The sequence below is a fragment of the Calidris pugnax genome, unplaced genomic scaffold, assembly GCF_001431845.1.
Source record: "Calidris pugnax isolate Ruff unplaced genomic scaffold, ASM143184v1 scaffold24, whole genome shotgun sequence".
Lineage (NCBI taxonomy): Eukaryota > Metazoa > Chordata > Aves > Charadriiformes > Scolopacidae > Calidris > Calidris pugnax.
In genome coordinates, this window is record NW_015090922.1 from 8,291,396 (window position 1) to 8,317,315 (window position 25,920).

Below are 25,920 nucleotides of genomic sequence, written 5' to 3' on the forward strand. Positions count from 1 at the left end.
AAAAAAAAAGGAAACACAGGTGGGATGCTCTGCACGGTGCTGTGTGGGAGTCAGGACTGATGGCAGGCAGATGGTGACCAAACCCAGCACAGCACTGGGGTGTTCCGAAACGGGCTTCCCCCAAGGCTACATCCAAAGGAGGAAAGCATCAACCTGCATGAGCGTAAGGCAGGTGTTCAAATAGCAGCCTCATCTGACAGAGACCTCAAGCAGAGACCTCATGGAGAGGGCTACAATATTATTAAAATAATTTTCTCCAGTGTACGTACCACCTTACATTTGTTCCTTTATCTTGTAATGAAGAATTCTTATTACCATGCTTCAATTAAAAGACAATATGGAAGACAGATAATATATAATGATGGTACTGCATATATGATTTAAAGTTGTCTCCAAATACCTAATGTACAAACATTTGTTTTCCTTCAGATGCCAAGAATCAGGCCAGAACAACAGTAATGTCATTTTGCCTTGTGCAAAGCAATGCTTTCTTTTCTAATAAGCAATGGACCTATAAAAATATTATTTTTTTTTTAAATCAAATTGTCCTTATGGAAGATTCAGAGACAAGCCTTCTGGATAAGAAGTAACTGCATGAGACAAAAGATAATCAGTAGAATACTGTTTTCTGCCATGGTCTTAGCATTCCTGGTCTGCAAATTCAAGCTACAGAAAAGTCTGTGTATCAGATGCTGTACCAGACGATATTACAACACAAATGTCTAATCTTTGAGAAGCGAAGAATTGCAGCGAGGCTAATTTTTTTAATTTTATTTTTAAATATTGAGATTCCTGCTATATTTGATTTTCATTTTAGTTTTCCTACAGGGCGTTGGCCTGGAGGAAGCTCATCTTACAGAAAAACCTTAAGACCTTCTTTACTTCATCTTTCCCTGCACTAGTATCTCTGGTATTGCAGGACTCAGATAAATGTATGTGGTCCCACACTGCCTTGCTGGTGTATTTTCCAGTAATCCCTAGCTATCTCAGAAGTTGCATCTCTCTCTTCATCTTCTGCATATGAGTTTTACCCAGGCCTAGATTCAATAGCGGACTGAGACTCGCACACTGAAAGTTTCAGTTGTAATCTCATTAACTCCAGACACTGAGCTTTACAAAGCAGAAATAGTCTGAATGGACTGTTTGTAATATCCCATTCCTTTGAGATCTCCTGCCCTTGTCAGAAAGAGGGATGGTAGAGAGTCGTCCTCCATCACAGGAGACCTGTGATTAAATTATCAAACTTTCTGGCACTCTGCAAGTCTGAACCATCATTCCCCAAAGACCTTCTCTTGCACCAGCCCACTGACACACAGCTAACTGTCTTTTCTCAAGTACTAGCAGAGTGGTTTTGCACAACGCAAACCACTGTTGAAAACGGCAGTGCCAGCCTGCTGTGCCTTACCTCTAGCCAGCTCCAGCCTTCTCTTTTTGTCCCTGGTGTACCAACAGAAGCCACAATCCAGGGGCTGCTCTTCCTTTCAGGTGCCTCTTGGAGTGCTCTCCTTCCAGTCGTGACCTACTGCAGGCCACAAATACATCAGGAGCTGATGAAGGGAGACAATCTTTCTGCTTTTGCGTAAGAGGAAAAACATCTTTGTGGTACTTTTTGTGGACAACTAAATACAGGCAACGCCGAGGCAGCTGGTGATGCCTCTTTATGTTCACCAGCAAACCGGGGTACAGTTACAAACTGTGGTTCTGGAGACCCATTTGTAAATGATTATATCCTTATTGCCAATAGATACGCCCATTCCTGTCAGGAGAACCTCAAAATGAAATTCTGATGATTTATTCACTTGTCTGAACTATGAAGTCCTGAAATGAAAAACAGTTCTTATAGCAAACTACTCTGGACAACATAGGACTACTTAAGACATGAAATCCTGAGATGGATAGACCTTAGACTTCTCTAATTTGAGGCTTCCGATGAGTTTGTTGGGGAAGATGAGATTTAGGAATGCTCGTAGGCCTTTTTTCAAAAGGATCCTTTTAGGATCCTTTTCAAAGCACAAAGAATAGGAACTGCACTCTGCACAACTTCACTGCAAACAGACATATAGCTTCATTCTACAAGCTGTGGTTGATCACTATTTTTACTATTTTATGGGGTTACACAGTGCATTTAATCTGGGGGAAAAAACGGTGGCACAGCTCCATGGACATGACTTTACTGCTCTGCCATCCAAGGTGTAGTTCTTGCACACAAGCAAGAGACTGGCACATTTTACATGCCCCCAAGCACAGGACACCGAGTCAGCATGAGGCTTCTGGTTCATATTACCTGAACATTTTCAGATACTTTACATCACCATCACCAACTTCTTCCAGATCTCACCTCTATTTCTCAGCTTCTTAACTTCCTCAATAAAAATAAAATCTTTAGCAAGACAGAAGGCTCATTTCTATTTTCATTTTCGCTATACCCTCAAACAGGCAAACTGTCTCCTGAATATCAGGTTAATATCAGATGGAACTTGCTCTGGACTTGAGAATGTCACATTTTCCAGTGTGTTCATGTCTTTTGGAAAGTCCTAAACTGAAAGACTTTAGATAACATGGGAAATCCTGATACAATTCAGGTATTTGACTCCATTCCCATGCCTAAAAGACCACCATAGATGACCAGTTCTGACCTCACAGGGCTGTTAGCATCTGCGTTGTTTCTAATAAGCACAAGGAAGGAAAGATCCTTGTAGCTTCTACTCCTAAATTGCCAGATTTAGGAGTCCCTCTCCCCCCCAGGTGCTTTTAAAAAAAAAAAGAAAAATCATCCATGTGAATCAAATAACTTGCTGAATGATTCATGACAGTCATATCTGAACAAAAAAGTACCATGTCAGTAAACAGAATCAGAAAATTAAAAATTATAACTACAGATGATTAGAGCAAAGTACATGAGTTATGAATTCTGAATCTTAAGAATGGATAACATACTTGCTGCATCTCCTTAACATTGGGAGAGAAAAAAAATGTAAATCTATTTAGTGGCATAGCACCAGCCTTTGCAAAAAGGGTAAAAATAACACTCATCACAAGAGGCAGGAATCCAACACATAGGCTGTGATGAGAACTCTTATGAATAAAGCAGATAATATCAAATTAGTTAACCAAAATCCAACAAATCAGTGGTTTACAGATAAAAAGAATAGTTGCCTATGTGTTTCCAAATTAACAACCAACTGGAATTACACATATTTGCTGTTTTAAAATAAGTGAAGAACAAGACACACAAAAAGATCTGGATTTGCCCACCCTCTCAGACGCATTGGGTTTTAACATTTACAGCATACCGAAGAAAACACCCCACTTCTTTTCTCTTGATTTGATGTTACATTTGGCACAAAACTTTCGTGTTCAGAAAGAGATTTGGCTAGACAGCAGATGGAGTATTCCATTAAAACACAAGTGGCAAAATGTGCCCACCCTCTTAGTCAAAAACAGCAAACTACTTCTCAGTAACATCTGCCTGCCCATCACAAGATGCTCTGATGGATGCTTTCCTACAAAATACCTTTTCATTATTCCTATGTAAAGGTGTTCTTCTCCATAAATGAATTCCATAATTACAAATAAAAACAAAAAAGTAAAAAAAGCAGCCTCAGGCATTCCTCCCAGCACCATCCACTTACCCAGAAAAGCACAGAGGAACACTAACGGCATCAGAGGTGGGCACACCTGCAGAAGGCTATAAATATCAAACAGACGTCTGGAGCACTTGGTTCAGCAAGAAGGGACTATTTCAAGTTAAGTGTAACTAGGAAGAAGAAAAACTTAGTTCACTTTATAAAAAAAAAAAAAAAGATATGTGGTAATAGATTAAAAAAAAAAAAAGAGAGAGAGAAAAAACAGAGGGTACATTAATTATAATGGTTCTGTGGTTCTCCTGTATTTCAATTAGAAACCACTTTATTTACAGCTCCTGGCTCAGCAGCAGGCAACCCAACGAGAACATTTTTCATGGTGTGATTTCTAACAGAAATAAAAGTAAAGGTAACCCTAGAGTGGTTTGCTAACTTATATAATGAGACAGGAAACAAATGGTACAAGTGAAAAATGATCATGTCAAATGCATTCAGAAAGACCACACGACTCAAATTCTTTGACAAATACATTTACCTCAAAGAGTTATCTAAAACAGCTCTTTTTTTTTCCTCCATAAATATATAAACACTTTTCCTAAGGTATCATTTAAATAGTAATTTAAATATACATTCCATTAAAATATAAAGTTAAAGCTATTCTCTCCACCTTCAAAACCAAGAAGTGACCACTAGAGATAGAAATCTGTCTTTTCTGCTCAGCAAGTCCACGTGCACTGATTTCAGACTGAGTGGAAAGGAGCTCCAAGAGGTAATGCTGGGGTCTACCCCTTTTGCACTGCTCGCAGCTCCAGCAGCATATGGGAGGTGAAGGGGAGGAACAGAGAAAACAAGTGGAAAAACACATGTGTGGTAGAAACTAGTGTACACAAGCAGGTAACGTGCAACGACCGTTTCCCAGTGATGGCTGAGACATCTCCCTGAAACCAGGGCAGGTTCACCAAGGACTGGCCTTGCATGTCCATGCAGCAAACCCCTTAAATTTGTCACCAAATTCAGCCTGGTGATGGAGTTAGGGTGCAGCCCACCACAAATGGCACCATACACTCCTCAGGTGACAACAGCACGGGTTGGGGTTACACCACCCACATCCCTCTTCCTCTCAGTGTAGAGTTTACAGCCATAAATGACCATAAATGACCAACTCCAGCAACAAACAGCAGAGCTGTTTGTTCAGTAAAAGGGGTCACAGAGACTTGCACCACATCCCTTCTCCCAACCTTTCCCTAGGAGGACCGCCTCGTACAGACTAAGCTTCCACCGGCCAGCTACTAGCCCTGTCCAAATCGTTACGCTTTTACTCAATAATGTAACATCACAGGGGGAAAAAAATAAATCCTACAGCAATTTTTCATTTCATTTTTAAAATGGAAACAAAATAAATTTTGTCTGGTTTAACAGCACTTTTCCAAATCATGCCAGATACAAAATTTTCCATCTTTTCAAAGTCACGAGGTTGCGTCAAACACCCGCATGCTCTCTCAAATGCTCTTCTCCTCTCTGGCTTGTCAGTTCACTTAGGAAAGAAATACCTACAAAAACATTTTGGGCTTCCATTCAGCACAACATTTTGAAACAGTTTCTAATATCATAGAAAATGCCTATCAGCAGCTGTTAGCGGCACAGGGGGGATCTGTCTGTATAGAGATGCTCACACGCTAGCAAACGCCTCACTGAAAGGAGTAGGTGACACGTGTCACTTTCTGCAACCCATTTGACTACGAGTAGTTTCAATTTGTATTTTGCTCAACAATGAGGACATTCAGCAGCTGATCTCGTATCTCTATCAATTCGCAAACGCTCCTTGCCTTAGAAAGGCAAGAAATGCATATAGATATATATTTTTTTTTCTTTAAGATGCAAGCATTCCTTCAAGGCTGTAAAATGCATTTTGCACTGGGCAAACAATTTAAACAGGACGTCAGACCAATGCCTTCGTTATCGCCCTCCAAAGACATCCTAACTTGAGGTGGGTGCAACTGGTACCACTGCCAACTTGGTTGGCTCATCTCTCCAGGTCTCCTGTACAGCCAATTAAAAAAAAAAAAGGAGAGGGGAAAAAAAAAGTTTCCAGTAAAGGTGGCGACCCAGAGCACTGAAATTCAGGTCTTCTGTCTCTACTGATTGCAGAGAGGCCTAATGAAGTCAGGAACCTAATGAAATTAGATGATCTGGTCGGAAACCTAAACTTAGGAGCACCCCATTACTGATACTGCTGTCTTTTGCAGTTTGTATCATAAATTGCAACAGCAATAAGTTCAGGTGAGCCTTTTTGTATAACTAACCAGTATCAGCTCTGTAGGGACCAGTCGTCATTTGGTCTGCAGACAGGCTACAACACGTTGCTAACGAAGACAGGGTAACAAGAAAGCATGCAGTGACGAGGCAGGTGCAGCGGTGCCAAACACAGCGGAGAGAAAACTTTCTGCAAGGCAAACATCACGATCAAACATCAAAGATCCAGTACTTTTTATGCTGTTAAACTGGAGAACCAATGAGAGCTACCTCCGGAATTATACTGAACACTAAAACATACTGAACCCACCCAACTCAGCCAAGACACCCCCCCCGTTCCCCCCCAACATGAAGAGCTGCCCACCCACACCAAACCACCTAAATCAGCACGACTGCTGAACGTACCCAAGCACTGCGGGTGCTCTCAGGACCACCGTGGCAGCCCTAAGGACCACCGTGGTAGCCCTCAGGACCACTGTGGCAGCCCACGCCGAAAGGCACGCAGCGAAGGCCTGAGCGGCACGTCCCACACGGCACACGAGCCACCGCGCAGCCGGCCTTTTCCACTGGACGGCACCGAAAAGAAGAGATTTTGCAAAGAATCTCAGCAGCCCTGAAAGCTGCTGTCGCGTGTTGGAAGGGGAAAAAAAAAGAAAAAAAAAAAAAAAAAGAGGCCTAACACACAGTACCACTCCCACAAAAAAAAAAGGCATAGAGCTCGTTCTTATATAAGTATGTATATTATTTAACACTCAAAAACAACAGCTCCATCACATCTATGCAAAACCAGAAGTGGTGAGGAGCTGAGAGAAGGAAAAAGAAAGTAATTTCTACTCTATTGTATCTATCCATTTTGTTTACTTGCCTCAGGGCAAGTCAAGGGCCCTCAACACACTGCAGAACAAGAACCACTATCCATTTTCTTTCTCTTCCTTTGCTGTAGCACAAGGTGACTGATGTGAGTATAATTCACACACTATTTGCATCTATTACCTATTATCTCTAAGAAATTATCATTTGGACCTGGGAAAAAGTGATTACAAAACACCTTACAGGTGAGATAAACAAACTCATGCCACCATCTTCTCGGGCAAACAATTGTTCCTGCTTTTGCAGTCATCTGATCGAGTTTTGCTCTTCCTTAGATTAAACAAACACACGCTGCCGAGATGCGTGCATTGCTTCTGAGGTAGATGTGAAAGAGAAGGCCCAGGTGACAAAAATAACTTTGAAATAGATGTTAGTGTATTCACATTGCAAAGAACATAAAAGGAGGCAGGAAGCAGGGGAGGGAAGTGTCTCTCTCTCTCTCATATCATATTTAAGTGACAGTACATGTAGCAGTGACTTTTTTCCCTGAACTGCTCACAGATATGGGACCATTGCATAATCTTGCAGTAATCTCGTAAATTCTATTCACATTTTTTCTGAACATTACAAGAATTCGCAGAATTAAGAGCAAAAATTATGATTTTTTTTTCCACTCATCACTCAAAAGAAACAGATGCAAAATAGAGCGAGTTTTCCTGTAAAAACAGCTTTGTCCTACTTTATGAACTAGTTATTCCTAACTGCAACAACCTCCCCTTGCACAGAATATTATGTAGTGCTAAGAAGCTCCTCCAGTCTCTACAAACCAGCTACAATAAACAAGCTGGTTTATGGCAAACAGAAATCCATACACACACAGAGGAGTGTAACAGCTGGCTGATGGAAGCAGATGTGCCCACATGTCCCAAGCCTAAATCAAATCCCAAGCCCAAGCTTAAATCAAATCCCAAGCCTAAGTGCAAGTAGCACTAGGAAAAGGCACTTAAGGGAAGGGAGAAGAGGCACAAGAACTGCCGTAGAACTGCAAAAAAGAGGGTGAAAGGAATGAATGCATACATTTTTGAGCTTTTGCCATGGTAAAATCTTGGACTAAGATAAATTTCACTGACATTTCTGCAAATACAGGGATAGAAATCTCAAGAGATTCAATGTGAAAAGTTATTTAAAATATGCACAAATTTAATTTGATAGTCAGCCTTTCAGTCAACCTATTTTCCTCACTTCAGTGAGGGCAACAAGAAGGAAAAAAAAGAAAGATGTAAATCTTATAAAATAATATGGAGAAACATATTTTCCACTTCAGAATGCATTATTTTTAGGACCGCATGGAAAATGTCCTTCAAAGATACCATCCCTTGGTGGCATCTTAGATGGCCTGCACGACAAGCACATATCCAATAAGCAGGTAACTCAGCATCGACAATATAAAGACAAAAGCAAGTTAAATTCAACTTTACTTGAAGATGCGGCTTTCTAAAATACCACAGAGGAACAAAGGCATTTCTGCAGCAAAAAGACAGCTGGGGCTTTGCATGGCTTACTTCAAGAGCAGCAACATATAGCCTTTGTTATATCAAAACCCAAAGCATTCTGCTTGAACCTTTTCCAGACCATCCTTGTTCTCTGGCAGTTTTTCCTCTACCTGAAGTCTTTTCTGGTTTTTTCATTCACATTCCTGACGGTTCTTGACAGTTGCATAACATCATACTGGAGGACTTTTTAAAAATAAACCCAGAATTTGAATCAATGTACTCTTTAGACCATCTCCAGGCCCCTTTGCTATTTGTTGTATCGCCACTGCCTCGTCCCAAGCAGTCCCTGCAGAACATGCAACCTGCTTCTCCTGTAAGGGTCCACTCCAAGAGATAATAATTTCCACTTAAATTTAACTTCCTCTGAAGCTCCTAATGTGTCTTTCATAATCAGTTTTCCTTACCTGGGCTATGCTAATCTACTACAATCTACTGTGCAAATTTCTGAACCTACCTTTAAGAAATCTGCCAGGCCATTAAATACACCAATCACAGCGACAAGCTTTCCTGATTCAAGACAACATACAGGAACAAAATGCTCTGAACTGCTCTACTTAACCATTCTGCGGAGTCTGGAAGAAACTTTCTTGCAATTTTGTAGAAAAGTACACTGTGTCTTTCCTGTACGAGGGATTTGTAATTCAGAAATAACATGCACCGGAAAAAGTATCTTTTTAATGTGTCTGAGCATGCTTTTGAACACAAAGTAAGTACGTTAGAAAAGTACGGTACTTCATGATTTCTGAAGTTAAATACACAATGCTAGTCTCCCAACAGACCAGTGTGCTGGCCCTCCTTACATCCTTACCCCTCATCCACATCCTTACCCCTTCATCATCTTCAAAGTGCCTCTGAGGAGGCATATTCACTTTTTCTCAGGGAAAGCTATGGACTGGAAAGAATAAGCTCTTACAGTATTAAGTTATTTAATACTTCAATACTGTGACAGATTAAAAACCAAAAAAACCCAAACCTTGTACAATGACCTCTTTCCACAGTGGCAGACTCAAAATTGGTTTATATCAACGAAGCCCTCTACGTAACTGGGTCAGAAATAGTGTATTGAGAAGAAAAGTTGCTTAACTCCTGAGCTTCAAAGAAACTTTAAGAGAGTTTCTTTGTAATGTTTCCCTCAACAGATCTCAAGTCATCCTCAAATATTCCCATCTTACAGTTACCCAAACAGAATGGGATGCTATAAAGGGGAATCAAACCTCTCCTAACAACCACAGATGCTGGGAGATCACTGATGCGAGATACAAAGGCTCCCCACCACCTGCCTTTGCAGTATTTACTTGAAAAAGATACACTAGCATTACTCAGTAAACTGAGTTCTAGTCAAGGTCCTGGTAAACCCCACTTTACAGGCAGAAGAGAAACATACACTTACCAGCCAGGGCAAAACAGCATCCATGTTAAACACCAGAAGGGCTGAAGTCTCTATCTTGACAACAGAGTAACAACGCTCCATCTTGCTGACAGCAAGATGGAAGAAGTATGACATTTCTTCTATTCTCATAAGCGGTCTAAAACACAGATATCCTGGTTTCAATTGAGATGTATGGAAAGGGAATAGTCTCAGCAGAATGCAGGGCTGGAAAAGCAGAGCGACCTGCTACAAGAACCAAAATTCCCTCAATAAACTGAAACCACAACTCTTTTTCACTTATACAAATAATAAGGCAGGACAATTACTGTCACTGGAAACAGTTTGGAAGAGTAAAAGAGCTCTCTGCATTCCCAAGGGACTGATCCTAATTGAAGGATTAGGATATAACAATGAGCTACGCAAAGGCTCAAGCAACAATGTCTTGAAGGTGGAAGAGCTAGACACCCGATGCATGGAACTCAAGTATTTCCAACAGGATACAATTTTCCAAGGTTAACTTCTCCAACAGATACACACGTCCGTACTTTTCTGTTTGCTGTTCATGAGTATTTCTGGCTTGTCAACATAAGTATGGATTTAAAAAGGCTGGGAATTGGACTTGCAAATAATATTTGACAAAATCCTTTTATGCTACTAAGAGAACTGAGGTTTATTAGGGAGAGTGTTTATGCAGATCAGAAAGCAGCAGAGAGAGACACAGAAAATACACGAGAACAAAAGAAACAGCTTTCAATAAGGCAAAAAAAAAAATTAATAATCAAGGGTGAGATGCCTTCAGCTTTACATCAGGGATAGCAATGTTTCATCTATTCTTGAACGAACTGGAAAGACATGAAGGCAACACCACCTCCTCTCCCCTCCCCCCCAAAACCTGAACAGCTAAAATCCACAGATGACAAAATTATTTACAATTGGTGAAAACCAGAAAAGACTGGAAAGAACTCCAGATGAACCACACAAGGCCAGGCCAAGGGGCAAATTAAATCCACTGCAGATCAATAAAAAGCAAAGTGCATTTAAATGAAAAATGTGAAGCACTCAAAACTCATTGTTGGGTTTAACAGTTCTGGAGTAACTCAATATTTGAATCAAGTCTTCAGCAAATAAATGAAAAACACTGCTAGGTATGCAAAGATACAACTTAGAAATAGTCTTCTTTTTTTTTTTTTCATTTTAAATACAAAAGCATTCACATGATTATCTAAAGGATAAGACCAACAACACTGTTGTGCCACAGCATAAATCAGAAGTGTGTTCTCCATCAGAGTGCTGTGTTCAGGTCTTATCATTTGATCTCTTCTTAAGATAGCAGATGTAGTAAAAGCTTCAGAAAATGGGGACAAGAATAGTTTGGGACAAAGACAGATTTCTTTACAGAAAGAGACGGAGAAGTTAGAAGCAACCAAGCTAACAGGAGATGGACAAGTTATCAAGGATATAAAAAAAAGAATTGTGAAAGACTGCAGTGCTCCTATGCACTCTCCTCATGCAGAAGCAAGGGCATCTTTGAAACAGCAATAAACTTAAAGCTGTTAAAAGGAAATGTGTGTTTTAGTTGGTTTGATTCTATGGTGGTGTTCTTCTGTTTTTTGTTGTTTTTTTTTTTTTTTTTAATTTTTATTCAGTGCTCAGTTCGCACAGAATTTTGCCACAAGCTATGACAAAGACCTCAGAAAGATTCAGAGAAAGACTACAGTTTTATATAGCTGATGACAACAAGTAAGTTACTTCAGGTAGGGGAAAGATCAGAAAGACCTGCCAGTCCTATCCATATTTGAAGGATTTTCATGGTGCAGGACCAAACACTAACAGAAAAGGCTCAGAATTTCCACCTTGGGATTTAATCGTAACTGTCCACCTTCGGAAAGGACACGCTAAAGTATCAGACAGTGCCCTCCCCAGCAGTAGGCAAAGGACACACACAGGTCGCAGAACTGGTCCATTGAGGTACCTAATCCTTGGTAGAAATGTGCAGTGGTACGTTCACACAGTGAGGCAGAGGAAGCCGGGAACATACAAAGCTTTGTTCCGAGACTTCAGGCTAAGGATGATACAGGGTAGCCTCACTCTCTGCTCAGAAGTGGTCTTTGCAATGTTTGGAACAAGAAACTGCACTGATTTCTCACGTAGAGGGCTGAGACACAGAAGAAGCTGCTGGGCTGCATCAGGGCAGTGCCATCGCAGTGGTCCGGCACCAACCACATCCTGCATCCCCTTGCAATGCTCCCAAAAGCGCCCATACAGGTTATACCAAGGTATTTAACAACTGCAGCAAGGTATTTTTGCCATTAGTACTACAGGGTACACTCTTCACCAACTTATTCCAGAGTGTACAAGCCCCGTGTTATGCGTGACAGCACAAGAGAATTTTTGTATCTAGAAACCACCCCAGAACTAGGTTATCCTGGCAGGCTTGCAGCACTTCATTTACATATGAGTCAATCCTTCTGCAATACAAACATTAGTGATGCATTCCCCACTGTCCTTCTATTTATACTCACTATTTAACCTGCAGGCATCCCGAGTTAATTAAACAAATCAATCCCATTGAGATAATTGTGTCTCAAGCAAATTAACACAATTAGCCTTTTAAAAAGAAAATCCAAGTACTACCTGCTATATTTCTTCATATAAATCATGTGCTCGTTCCTCTGACTCTAGGTTCGTGGCTATCTAGGAATCAGCCTTAAAATGAAAAGTATAATGACAGATGAAACTGGCTGACACATAACTGTTACAGCCAGCAGCTTCTCTGTTTGCATCATTTCACTTCCACTGAAATGAGAGGTGCCCATCAGAAACAAACACCCTTAGAGGAGAAAGAAGCAAGGAAGGATCCCACTGCACCGGACGCTTCACAGCTGTATCACTTTGAGGACAGTCCCTGCTCAAAAATAGTACGTTACATTGGCACTTACCACCACGTCGAGATAAGCAGCGAGATAGTTAATTGGTTCTACCAGGGGTAAGAGGCATTCTTAATCCTTTCTTCCCCAGCTCAAGTTTACAGAAACCCCTCTGGAACAAAGCTGAAGTTCTACAGATGGCATCTTGGTACCCATCCTCTTTCAAAGACCCGTGCCTCCACCTACCATGTGCACCGCAGCCGCTGTGGCAGTTTAACAGACACCATCACCCTTAGCCACCCGCTGCCTTTTCAGGGCATTTTTGCTCCTCTGAGGCATCTTCAGAGTAACCCAAACATACCTCATCCTCCCCTGGTCACAGCCCACCGTCCATCCAGGTTCTCAACCACCCTGCACCCACACAGCCAAAGCAGGGCCAGGCATCCTTTTCTACCAGTCCTGGTAACAGAAGAGGCCATAACTATTGTCCGAAAGCTGGAGATGTCTCCAGCTACTGCAGGAAGACTGAGCAGAGCTCCTCTGCTAGAGCCCGTGAGGAAAAGTGGCCAGCAGTGCCCAGCACCCTACAACTGAAAATGGAAAACTTAAGTAAGAGGCCAATATGCAAAACCACAACCTCATCAGCTGAAGCGCCTAAGCAAGCCCTCTCTTTCAAGAAACGGTAAGACATCTATGCAGTGCGTTTGTGACACTGCGGACCAAGACCTCACAGTCACCCGCCGGGGTCACCACGTTGTCTCACGTGAGCCTGCCAGCAGCGAGGGCTGCTCCATCGCAGGAGGCTCCATCTCACAGCTCGTGAGAAGCTGCTCAGCAGAGGCAGGTAAGAGTGAGTGCGTGTGTGCATACACGTGCTGGAGAGACAGATGAAAAAAAAAAAAAAAAAAAAGAAGTTAACGAACCTAACCAGTAATAACTGTCTTCTCGTTTCTCTCGGCAGATGATTAAAGGAGGGGGAAGCTGCTCCTCCCGGTGCCTCCCGCCGGCTGCTAGGCAACTGCAGGGGCAGGCGGGCATCCAGCATTAACTTCTTTCTCTTTTTGAGGGAATTAAAAAGGCTTACGAGTACATTAGCTGCAAAACTGACAACTGGCACTAAGTTCCTGGGAGTAATTACAGGGGGGGAGAAAAGGGAAGTGAAGCGATGGGTGGGAGGGAGGACAGCAGGGGAGCAGGCTGGCACCACGCATCGATGAGGGAGGGTATGTGCTGCAGGTACTTCAGTGGAGGACTCCCCACCCTCTTTGCAAGAGAAAATACAGCATTTCTTTGGGATGTTTAACATACCAAAACTAAAGCATTTTTTCCCCTTCCTGGCACATTTCGCATCCATGTGGAACTGTTAACCAACCTATCCCCTTGGTGCAGCCAACGTGGCTAAGATGGTAATGGTGCTGCTCGCTCCATAGTCACTCCAAACATGCCTCTGGACCATGCCAGCCAGCATCCCACCCTGCCCAGGGCTCCGCTGCTGATCTGCCCAGCACAGCTCCCAGCCTTGACCCCAGCCAGTTGCCCCCGTGCTGAGCTAGAGGGATCCAGCTACGGAACATGTGGAAAAACAGGTTAACGAGACAGCTTGGGTGACAAACCATCCTTTTCCTCATGGAAAACTTTTTTTTTTTTTGACTTGGATCTTTTTAGTGGCTTGGCTCACCAGCCGTGCAATGGGTCAGTTAGAACAGGCAAGGTGAACCCCTTCAGCCACCCACTGGTGGGCCACAAGTCTGCTGTCCCCCAAGGTGGTAGCTTCTCCTGTCCCACCAAAAGGCTGCCCGTGCTCATGCAGGAAGGAGACTGCAGGCAGGAGCGGGTAAAGCAGCCTCTTCCACAACCCTGTGGCAAGAAGCAACAAGGTGGGATGCTTAAACATTATACATATAATATTAACATTCTGCAGAGCGTATGCAATTTGCACTCAGTGTTGCCACTGACCATCCTAAAGAGCAGGAGAAGTTTCGCCAGTGTCCTGTTAGGGAAGGCACTGTAGGAGGGTCCTACACAAACCAAGCCTTCAAGGGAGTCCTACTCAAACTGCACAGACACACAAGGGAAGAGGTTTGCCCCAAAGTCATGTATTGGGCCAAAAAGGCAACCATCACCTGTTTCTTGTAGAGCAATTCTGAATCGCACACTGCATTTAGCATTTCCATTACCTCCACAGACCAGTGGCATAACCAGAAACTATTTCTTAACTTAAAGAAGTTAAAAAAAAAAAAAAAGAAAAAACTACTGTCTTAGAAAACCACGTACTCTTCAGGAAAGTTACAAAAACAAACTCAGTTCACATGGCACACGTCTTCTACTAACCCGATTTTACACAGCAAAAAATCAGAATGCTTACATTTAAAGACATCTATGTCTTATTACAAAATTAATGTCACAATGTATCAACTCACAACAAACAGCACAAACATTTACATATGCTACCTTACTATACATCATTGGTGAGTCAGAGTCAAAATGGGTAACGGATATAACAGGAATACAAAAGTGCTTCATTACAGGGCAGCCTGGGAAAAGGGATAGATATCTTATCGTAAAGTGTATTTAGAAAACCAGTTCTGTGACACAGGATCCAGAGACACAGATGTCCTGTCATAAAGAATTCATTATTTACAAATATGCTACAGAATGCTCCATTTACAATGAAGTACCATAAATAATTCACGCTCAGTATGTGTCAGAAGTGAAGGCAGTGGCATTTTCTCCACCATCCTCACGGAGCTCCCCATACTCAGTGAAACAGAGCTCTGCTGTAACATCACAAATGCAAAAAGTACACTGAATTATCATTAAAACACAATACTTGATTCTCCACAAAAGGTGGAGAATCCCCCACCCCACCAAAACAATTTAGATAGAGACTTCTACACAGGCATTGCCACTGTGGGGACAAGCAGTGAAATTAATTTATTTTTAAGATATTGAATTGCACATATGAATTTTATTTTCACCCCTGTAAGTAACATCGAATTGCCAAGTCGGGTCTGCTGCCCAGGTGCTGCAGTGTTGCAAAGCTCTGCCTTGTGTCCTCTGCCCCAACTCAAAGAGGAAAATCCAGACACCAGCAAGAAACTGGACTAGTGTGACCTCTGTCTCTCTACAGAAATACAGGGCAACGGTTATTGCACAAAGTGTGCCAGAAGTTTGACACGGTGGTGGTAACATGCCTCTATTTGAAATTAGATTAAGAAAAAGTTTATTTCATATGAATGAACAGTAACCAGAAAAAAAAAAAATAAAAATCCAGTTTCTGCTGATAAGGAATGAACCTGGCAAACCTCTCTAACAGTGGAAGGTCCCTAGTGCATTAGCTTTTCATTTTCCATGACCCATGCAAATTCACCTATTTCCCAAAAGATCAAGCAAAAATTGCGTAAAATCCTTGATCATAAGTTCATTTTCCTCTCAATTCTACTTGTACAGTTCTTTATTCCAGCAGGATACCTACATGGATGCAAAACTTCATTTGGCTGATTCCTTTCACTTTCCTAAAAATAACAAACAAAAAACCCTCAACTACCCAATTACTGAAAACAATAGGAAAAAACCAACAAAACCCCCTTAGAACTCTACCTGCTGTAACTACAGATGCCCCTCTCCCCATGCATGGGTAGGCAGGACTAAATTCTGTTTTTTCCCTTTTGAGTCATGAATCAAAAATGAGCAGATTTGTCAAAGAGAGAAAAGAAACAACAAACCAGAAAACCTCACCAGCCTACTAGAGATGGTACTGGGAACAGACACGAGCACCAACACCAGACTTGGCTGGTACATCATTTCATAGCATCAGGTGGTCCCTGTCCCCTCCCACAGACTTAGAAAACCCAACAGACCATTGCGATCACCTCTCTTGACCTCCCGCCCAGGGGGTGCCACAGACCTACGTGCAGATAGATTACTTGTTGAAGTCCAGAAGAATATGCATCAGCAGTAATTCCCATTGCTAAAAACATGTAGTTCTAACTCACAAGCAAGTGATCAAGAATCCATGAGATCCAAAGGGAGTTGTTTCAGTGAGTAATTCATCCTACTTAATAATTTGTGTGTTACAACTAGCCCAGATTCATCTGGTTTCAACTTTCAGCTATTCAATCTCATTACACCTCCTCCTACTAAGCTGAAGAGCTTTGTACTTTTTCTCCTCTATAGATGTATACAATTCAGGCACTTCACTTAAAGTAAGCAGGCTAGCTAGGCTTTTTATTTAAAAAAAAAAATTCCAACAGTAAAACAGGTTTTCCAACTGTAATCAATCTCTCAGCTCTCTGAAACATACTTCTCTAAAACATACTTTCTTTTTTTTTTAAGCATGTTTTCCTAAAGCAGGCACGTAAAAACTGGACTCCATATTCCAGCAGTGACTCTGTGCCACCTCACACTGGTAATACTATATATTCCTACAGGACATATTTGGCTTTTGCATCCAAAGACTGTACCTGTTCTTTTAGTAGTGCTACAAGGGCTTGGCATTTTGTTAGCTTTTTACCATCACCCCAGCTCCCTTCCAATGTAAACTGCTCTCCAGAATGTAGCAAGCCCTTCCCTCTGCATAATGTAGAGAGGTGGACTTGTCTGTGCTAGCATTCATACTACTCACCTAAGTCCATAGCTTATCCCCTGTGTGACAAAGCACATCTCATTATTTGCCATACCCCTGATTTTTGGTGGCGTTTTCAAATTTAACAAGAAATAACTTTCAGTATAATTATCAGTGAACTTGAAATCAAATTATCTCAGTTCTACCGACAAAAGGCTTGTAATTACTTCTCTGTTCCCTTTCCAACTAATTAAATTGCCTCATCACCTATTTATACTCACTTCCATAATTCCTCTATTTGCTTCATACATGTAGATGTACACAAACGTGACAGAAGTCTCAGTATAAAATGTGTTCCTCTTTGCAGGGAAGTACTGAAGAGCTGATGTCCTCACAAGCAACAGTATGGACTACTGTTGTATACTGGTCCATTTTGGGCAGTGGATACGGGATTTTTTAAACGCAACCTTCACTTTCCTCTCACAAAAAAGCTTCATGAGTTAAAACATATCCTGCTTAAGCAAATGCAGGATTGCGGTTTGTTGTTTTGGGTTTTTGTAATGTAGTATCTAATAAAGCATCAGCAACATTAGCATTATGGTTATTAGTTTACTTAATATGATGATGTTCCATTAGACAAAAGATAATAAAATTGTAGGCTGGAAATTAACTATGGAAACATGTTGATAGGGTTATATGGAGTCATGAAACTTTTTCAAATGCAGGAGCACTGTGTCTACAATACGGTTTAAACAAGTTAACTTATTTCAGCTGTATATGCATAATAAACTTTTGCTCTATGCTGTCATATCAGATACTCATTGTTCCAACACAAAAATGTCTTTGTTTTGTTTTTCATATATAATAAAGCATTTAATCACTATTAAAAAACTATAGTTGAAGTTGAGTCAGAACAACTTGTCAGAACGTAGTGCTTCTTGTGCTTTCAGCTCAAAAAGGAGAACTCCTACCATTATTAAATAGCAGTAATATTTATAGACAAAAGTACCAATTTGGTTGTACTATTTTGCTTTTCTAGACCAAGAGAACTTTATCTTTTAGACAAACAGCAACAGCATTGCAATGATGTGCTGAAAAAGTAGCACGCTTAAAGAGGAGCAGAAGAGTCTGAACCCACCGCATGGCAACGGAGCTGGACATCAGTTGATGTTACAGCCTGTATGAGAGGATTCCCTTGAAAAGCAGGGGTCCAGACACCAAACCCAAGTACCCAGTGCTGCTTTGCCCACATGGATTTATTTAGGGGACAGAAACACTCTAATGAAGAGCTAAAGGTGCTCTTTTCCTAGACTAAAGTTTTAATTCTTTAACAAAGGTCATAGAAGTTTCAACTCATCTCCTCACGTTGGTATTGCACAAGTAAGACCAGTGCAGCCCTTTGTTGAACCCCAGCACAACAGCAGAAATAATTACCAGAATTAACTACTAGCCACAAAGCCTTCCCTGGGATATTTAACTGATTAGCTAAGAACATATCCACAGGGACTCATTTTAAAATAAAGCGTTTCATTGGTCAGAACTAACAACGGACAGCCAACTTGTCCATCAGAAGAACACCCCGTTCATCACGTAGCTATTCCTAAATAGCCAAGCTGAGGACTCGCTTCTCTGAATAAGAAGGGTTTGGGGTTTTTTTGTGTGTTTTGACCTCCATCACAGAGTTAAAGGGTAGCGGTTTCCTCATTTCTGAGTGTGCTAGTATCCCAAGCAAGGGAGAGGCAGGGCTTTCACCTCTCACCTGCTCACAGGAAGTTCACACCTCACACTTACCAACTAAAATAACCAAAAATACAGCGAGAAGCTCCAGCCATCCGAGACGACGTGAATCTTTCCTGTTCTCTGTGAGCTGGCTTCAAGCAAACCGAGCAATTTTTGTAAGCCCACATCAAGCCCCCGGCAAGGAAGCAGAGCCTGGGCAAGGCAGCTGGAGACACGCTGAAGGTGGGACAGAGTGTCCCTCCGGCACTCGGACAGGACCACAAAGTTCTACTCCCACCATGAAGAGTGTCTGTGTCTCAGTGACACCGAACGGGGCAGATGAAGGCATCACTCGAAAGGACAACCCTACTGTGGACATGCAAGCTTAAAATGCCACTCATTGTCATCCTGCTGGCAGGTTGTCTATCGGCCTTTTTTTCAGGTTTTGAAGTACGACCCAACTGGCAAAGTAGGCCGAGAGACTGTTTCTTGTAACTTCAGATTTCTAATAGAGGTTCCAGCCAGTCACTTAGCTCTGCGCTTGTCTTTTGTGGTTGCATGTATTTCCTATTTAAGAAAAGGACTACAGCAGTTCCTGGTTTGTCACATTTTCTTCAAATAAAGAATTTGAGCAGCAGCTTCCTCTGCTGTGTATTACTCTGCCTTGGTGAACACTCTCCTCCCTCTCACCCTGCTCAGAAACGCTCAGGCACCTACAAAGCTGATTTACAGACATGAGACAACAAGGTGAAGGATTTCAAAACCACATCCATGATGACAGTCCACAGGATTTTTTTCCTCCATACCTAGATTTCAGTCTTCCTTCTCCATCTGCACTTTCCAGCTCTTTCAAAATAACAAGAAAACATTTCTCCAGCCTCACAAATCTGGCACATCTCATTTTCCTTGTCATTTAAGAGATAGACACAAACTATTTGGTATTAATAGTAAGAACACTGTGCACTTTGTAAAGCTTTATTCAAAGCATCCTGTGATCTTCCACTGAAAGTATTAATTTAGCACCTTCACAGTATTTGAGGCACATGCCATAATTCATCTCACACAAGTGGAAACTCAAAAAGCATACTCAGGCTAAGTGACTTGCTCTTGGCCTAACCACCAAAAGAACCCATGTCCCGCCTCCCCAATTTCACACTGTATTTCAGCATTTCAGCCAAGGCTTGCTCCAGCACTTCCTGCCCCGCACCTAACTTCAGACAAAGTTGTCCCTTCTCTCCTCTATTACCACACCTATGTAAGTCTCTGGCAGAACTTACTAGACATCTTTTTATTCCCAAGGATTTCCTGAAATTAAGTAATTAAATCATTAAGGAAGAAGTTCATCACCTGCTAAGGAAACTACTTATAAAAACAACATTCTCACCAACAGCAACCTGTATGGCCGTGTTCCTACGTCCCGGATATCAGCCACACTGGCTGAACATGAGAAGCTGATGTTAACCCCTTCCAAATGAAAAGAATACTCTCAGGATCTGGTCTTTAAAAATCATTTCCCTGGATAAGTGAGAGTGCTAGTATAATATCACATAGGTCCCAATTTGTTTTAAACAGGAGAAAAAGAACATCAAATGTCAGTCTCTCTCTCTCCAGCTATTCTTCAGATGAACTTTTATGCAATTGCATAATAGTATTTCTTTAATAAGAAGTAAATATAGACATATACAAAACAGGAAAAGTAATAGAAAAGGATTAACACCTTTAACACCATGACAACATCTGAGAACATAAGGAAATAATTTCAAATTTAATCAGTAGTGAAAACCAAAGTCATGTATGAAAACAAGGCAGGCTAAGCAAATGTGAACTTGTCCTGCATGACAGACAGCACGGGATGTCCAAACTGCACATGACTCACCAGTGCTTAAGAAGCATTACTTGTTTTGATTCTTGCACTAGGATCCATCAACATCACATCTGGACACACAGCCCTCTTTCTTGGTTATTAAAAGTACTGTATTAATGCAAGAGAATACCTCGCCATTAACTGCTGCCAGCTATGGTTTTGCTGAACAATGGCCATTGCTACTTTTACTCAGACCTCATGCAATAATAGGTCTCGCCAGAAACCAACGACAGAACTTCAGATAATCCTACAGATGACCTTTAAGTATCCACCAAAATCTAAATTAAACAATAGTTTTCACCTCATTTTGTCTCTCAAGTAACCAGAGCCACAAAGCATCTCAAGACTCCACTCCTCACTAGGGTATTCAGAGCATACCATCTCACCCCCTTCCTTCCCTCACACCATGGCTGGAAACTGGAGAAACAAGAACACACCTTCATCTGGCTCCAACTCTCAAACCAGAACTGAGGAACAACAGGTGGCCTCTCCAAGTGACACGTGGAACAGGCATTCATCAATTGCTAGAGAGATAACGCAGGCAGCCCTCGATGGCTCTCCAACAGCCTCTCTTGGTAGAAAAGGGAAGCGTAGTCCATCCAAAAGATCAAAGGAAAAACTTACACAAAAACTGCACAGGTACATCCCAAGCACATCTTTCATGTTTTTCAACTGGTAAAAAAAGCTGGTTGGATACCCTCCTAGCATTGTGTCAAAAAGCTCTTCAATTGAGTTTTGCGAGTGGGATTGATGGTGTAACTAGTTCAACTTCAGAGAACACTTCTAGTGAAGACTTCATCATCACCCCCTCTTAAGGCTACAAAAGGGGAGGATATTTTAAGCTGCAAGCCAGCAGAAGAAAGCAGAGAGGAAAAGGACAGGAGATGATTTGTTCTTCCAAGTTGTCTATTCAAGAAATCCAGAGGAAGTTTAAAGTGGGACACAGTCAAGTCTACTTGTTTGCTTGTGCCTGTTTAATAGCACAGACTAGGATAAGGGCCAGAGAGTGTACACTTTTCCTTTGTGCAAGAAAAAGTAGGCAACTGAAGTTTTCAAACTAGCAATGCACAGGATCAAAGTGACACAACTAATATTTATTAAAGGTAAAATTCATCTGAGTCTACAACAGACAGACCGAACGTAGAGTATTCCCTGGCCATCAGAAGATGGCTTTGGTGGGAGGGTACCCTTACAGCACTCCCCACAGGCTTCCCACACTGCCCTAAGCAGATTACTGGAGTCACTTTGGAAAAGGGCAGAGTGAGATGCATAAAATGAGGCTGTGTACAACATCCCTATGGAAGTAAAGGTCTTAACTTTTTTACTAAGAGGTGTGTTCAAATACCATGCTCACAGGCAACTGGTACAATAAATCATGAATGCAGTATACTGTTAAGGTTCAGCATTGGAAAGCAAAAGGCTAATAAAGTACTAGAACAGCAAGTTGGGTTTTTTTCCTCCTGATAAAATGGAGGAGAAAAAACAAAAAACAGACCCAACCCTGTTGGCACACTTCGTAGACAAATTCCTTTTAACAATTTATGAACTTTTTTCTTCCTCCTGTTTAACAAAACTACTTCAACAGAATAAAAGTTGGCAACATAGCTATCTCAGAAGAGAAGAGTTGCTCTATTCCTTATTGGTAAGCAGTGCATGCACACACATAAAAAAACCCACCCACAGGAAATTGAGAGATATTCATTTAGTTTTAGCCAAGTCTCTGTGAGATTTACCTTTTGACTATTAGTTGATGGTAAACGTGCAACTGTCTGATAATCTCATATAAGAACTAGACCAAAAAAAGCATCAACATTAAATTTTACCTTCAGAAAAAGGACACAAGTGGAATGAATACAATTCTCTAGAAAAATGCTACTTAGCAAAAACAAAACAACTACTCCCCCACATACATGCAATATTTAAAAGAAAGAATTCAAAGCTGTAACTATGTTCACACAAACCTAAAGTGCAAAGTACAAGAAGTTCAAATTAGGGATTCAAAATCCTCTAAGTGCTATCTCTAATGACACCGTGTACCCCACTTCCTATCATATTTTTCCTTTGGTATTTTGAGGGCCTGATGGGATGCTGTCCATTGCCGTTACCAGGGAGCTGAAAGAAAATATGAAATCACTTCTTGTCATCTGCACAGAACATGAAACCTGGAGCAACAGTAAGCAAAAACTGAATCGGGTTACTTTCTGGTAAAGTGTATTTTTTGCTAGGTATAGTTTATCTGAAAAACAGCTGGTTTTAATACAGCAATAACACAAAGTTCCAAACTCCCAGGAATGAAAAAAAAAAAAAAACCCAACAAAAATCCCCACTGTGAGAGCTACCCTGGGGAACTGCATTCTGGAAGGCAACAATCCTGTAAAAAAAGACTGGGGGTCATGGCAGACACAATCTAGACGCTAAACTTCCTGCACAAATCTGCAGCTAAGCAAGGAAACATAGCCTCCGGATGGATAAGAACATTATTTTGTGTAAGGCAAGGCAGGGAGGGTGAGTATTATCTAAAGAACAATAACAGCAAGGGCAACATGCATTTCTGGTCTATTCACTTCAGAAAAGAAAATACCACAAGAACAGCTAAAGATTCAGAAAATGTATCTTATATCAAGAGTTTTAAAAGTCTGCGTATTTGACTTATCAAAGAGGATAATGGTTATCAGGGACTTACTGACAAAATGGCTAAATGTCTCTACCAAAATTTACTCAGAAGATAAAGAATACATTAGCCAAAACTAGGCCCTGAAAAGATGCTGCCGGGCAGAGGAAAGTGTTTTGAAGAGTTCAGAATTAATCTCCTCTGCCTGACTGTACTCAATTACAGTTGATTGATACGATGTGTAGTATGGTCAGAAACTCACAGACGGCAAGCTGGGTAAATGCAGTATCCACAAGAAACACTTTCTATCTTATCCAGCTGAGTAAAGCCCTGCACAATTCCTCTGGTGGTTACATCTTCCCTGCTCTGCAGCAATGCTGTCTGTTCAAAAATTGGGATCTCTGCATTGAGGTAACTCCAACCTACGGGACCCTCTTGGAGCACATCTCTTCAGAAGCACTGGCTGCTCCTAATATACCATCAGAATATTAAAATCAAAGGTCATTTGTCTTCAAAGTCCTCCACAGCCTCAGTTCAGGGTATTCAAGGCTTTTTCCAGAGCTTCAGGACAGACTGCGATACACCGTTCGGCTGCTCTAGCTAACACTAGTTAGTGCTGGAGACTCAAAATTTTTGTATGGCTAAACAAGGAACACGAAGTGATTTCCAAGTAAAATCACCCATGGCAGATCTATGCACCAAAGCTTACGATATCCAGATCTTCCTCTCTCCACTTTTTAACTCATAGCAATTTGTATTAAACAAAAACATCCGGACAATGCACTAGATGACATCCCTCCATGGATAAAGAGAAACAAAAACCTCTGCCTACCACTACAGTCATAAACAAACCAGTAAGAATTTCTATCACACAAAACAGAATTGCCTAAAATTCTTCTGGAGGGAAATTATTGTAATTTACAACTGGGACATATCTCCTTCTGTTATTTATAGTCAGGAGTGGACGTCTCTAAGGTAACAACAGAAGTTATGGACTCACTGTAGAAACCGCCAAGTGAGAGTTCACGATCTGCGCTAGTAAGACAAGATGAACAGACACCAGAGGCTTATTCCGGGGACAGAAGTCTATGAATGTGTTTCACAGAATACGTTTTCTAAACTAAAAGCCCATTCCTTGGAGTTTGTGAAGCCCACGAGTCACGAGTATGCCCTGTGATATCAAGGTGCACCGGCTGAGCATCAAGAGGGCAACCAAGGAGTAGACAAGAGCCACAGTTGGCTTTGCTCCTTGGGCTGGAGACAGGTAGCCACCCAGCAGGAAGGCCGACAGTGCCTGCCCTATACAACCCTACCACCCAAACGAGTGGACTAGGGAGAGCCTTCAGCTCCTTAACACACCAACTCTTTCCACAGGAGCAGGACCTTACCACCTGCAGCCAGAGGTCAATCACAAACCAAGAGAGCACATTTTTTTGTGGAAAATGAACAGCAAAAAAGTGCCTGCTGTTCTCAGAGCTTTGTCTGGGTACCTTAACTAATATTTTCCTTTAATTTAAATATCTACAGGCTTTTAAGTTAAGTTTAATCTCTTATGTGAATTTTGCAACTTTTCACTCACTGGGCTCCCCCCAACATTATTTTTAGACTTTTTTTTTTAGATGGCAAGTTACTGGCACGTATCAGGTTGGCAACCAACCCAGAGCCTGGAAACTGCACAGCCCCCATGCGGAATGGATTTAAAAAAAAAAAAAGGGAAAAAAAAAAAAAGCAGAACATTTCTCTATCTCACTACACCAGCAGTGAACCCTTAGCCTCACTGCCAGGACTTCACCTGCAGCCTCAACCAAAATTTCCCTTTTAACCCTATCTGGCACCCCAACTTCAATTGATTTAGGAAAGGTCTGACATGAAGAGTAGAGACTCAAGAAGGGAGTTGCAGAGAGGAAGGAAAAGAGAAGGAGAGTGGGCCAAGACTCAAGCGGTCAGTAGTGGTGGCTACTGCTTCGGTACTGAGAGTCAATCATCTGATCTGTTTCATAAGTTAACAGGAAAAAAACCCTCAAGACAACATACAACCCCCCCACAACCTGTTGTGTTCTTGGAGTCCGTGTTTCTTAACAAAAGCTGAGAGATCTCTCCATACCAATGGTAACAATACATGGCAGCACCTTGACATCGGAAGCACAATAATTAATCATTTCAATAGTAAGTTACAAAAGAGGATCGTCCCCTTTTTACTGACAGGGGAGCTGACTCAAAGACGACCAAGGGAGTTGCCCAAAACCACAACACTAGTCATTAGCAGAGCTGCAGTTAGAAGTTCCTGGCTGCCAGCGCTATTTTCAAGCACCGAAATTGGCGGCCGCCCCAGAGCTGGTACCCTGCACTCTGGCCAGGTAAAGGGTCTCCAAGCTCCAGTCCCACCACCAACATCAGAGAAACAAAGAAAGAAGGATGCATCCAGCCAGGGTGGTGGGCTCAGTGATGAGCAGCAGCAGTGATGCCCACCTCACCCTGCCGACCTGTTCTGGCGGGTGTCCACCTCATAGGAGCAGCTGTAACCCTCAGGGTCTGCCCTGATGCTCCCCTCATGCCCGTTGGAGCCCAGAGAACTTGGATTAGAAAAAGAACCATAAGGAGAAGTCAAAACTAGTAGTTTTTGCCAAGTTTAGAAGCCTGCATTGGCTCACTGAGTGGGGTGGGGTGAAAGACAGGCAACATGCATCCTGGAGACTGCAATGCTAAACTACACCCCTCCTTGTTTG

The 25,920-nt window shown here is 41.8% G+C and overlaps 1 protein-coding gene across 6 annotated transcripts in view; it reads right to left on the reverse strand.

The window, feature by feature from the left end:
• The window catches only part of TRERF1 (transcriptional regulating factor 1), a 71,886-nt gene that overhangs the window by 41,419 nt on the left and 4,547 nt on the right, over window positions 1-25,920 (reverse strand). The window contains exon 1 of one of the 6 annotated variants that reach the window (XM_014951200.1): window positions 9,591-9,712. The exons of the other annotated variants lie outside the window; for them this stretch is intronic. The gene's annotated coding sequence lies outside the window, so the exon portion shown is untranslated. Of the gene's footprint in view, window positions 1-9,590; window positions 9,713-25,920 lie in introns of those variants that run through there. 6 annotated transcript variants of the gene reach the window in all.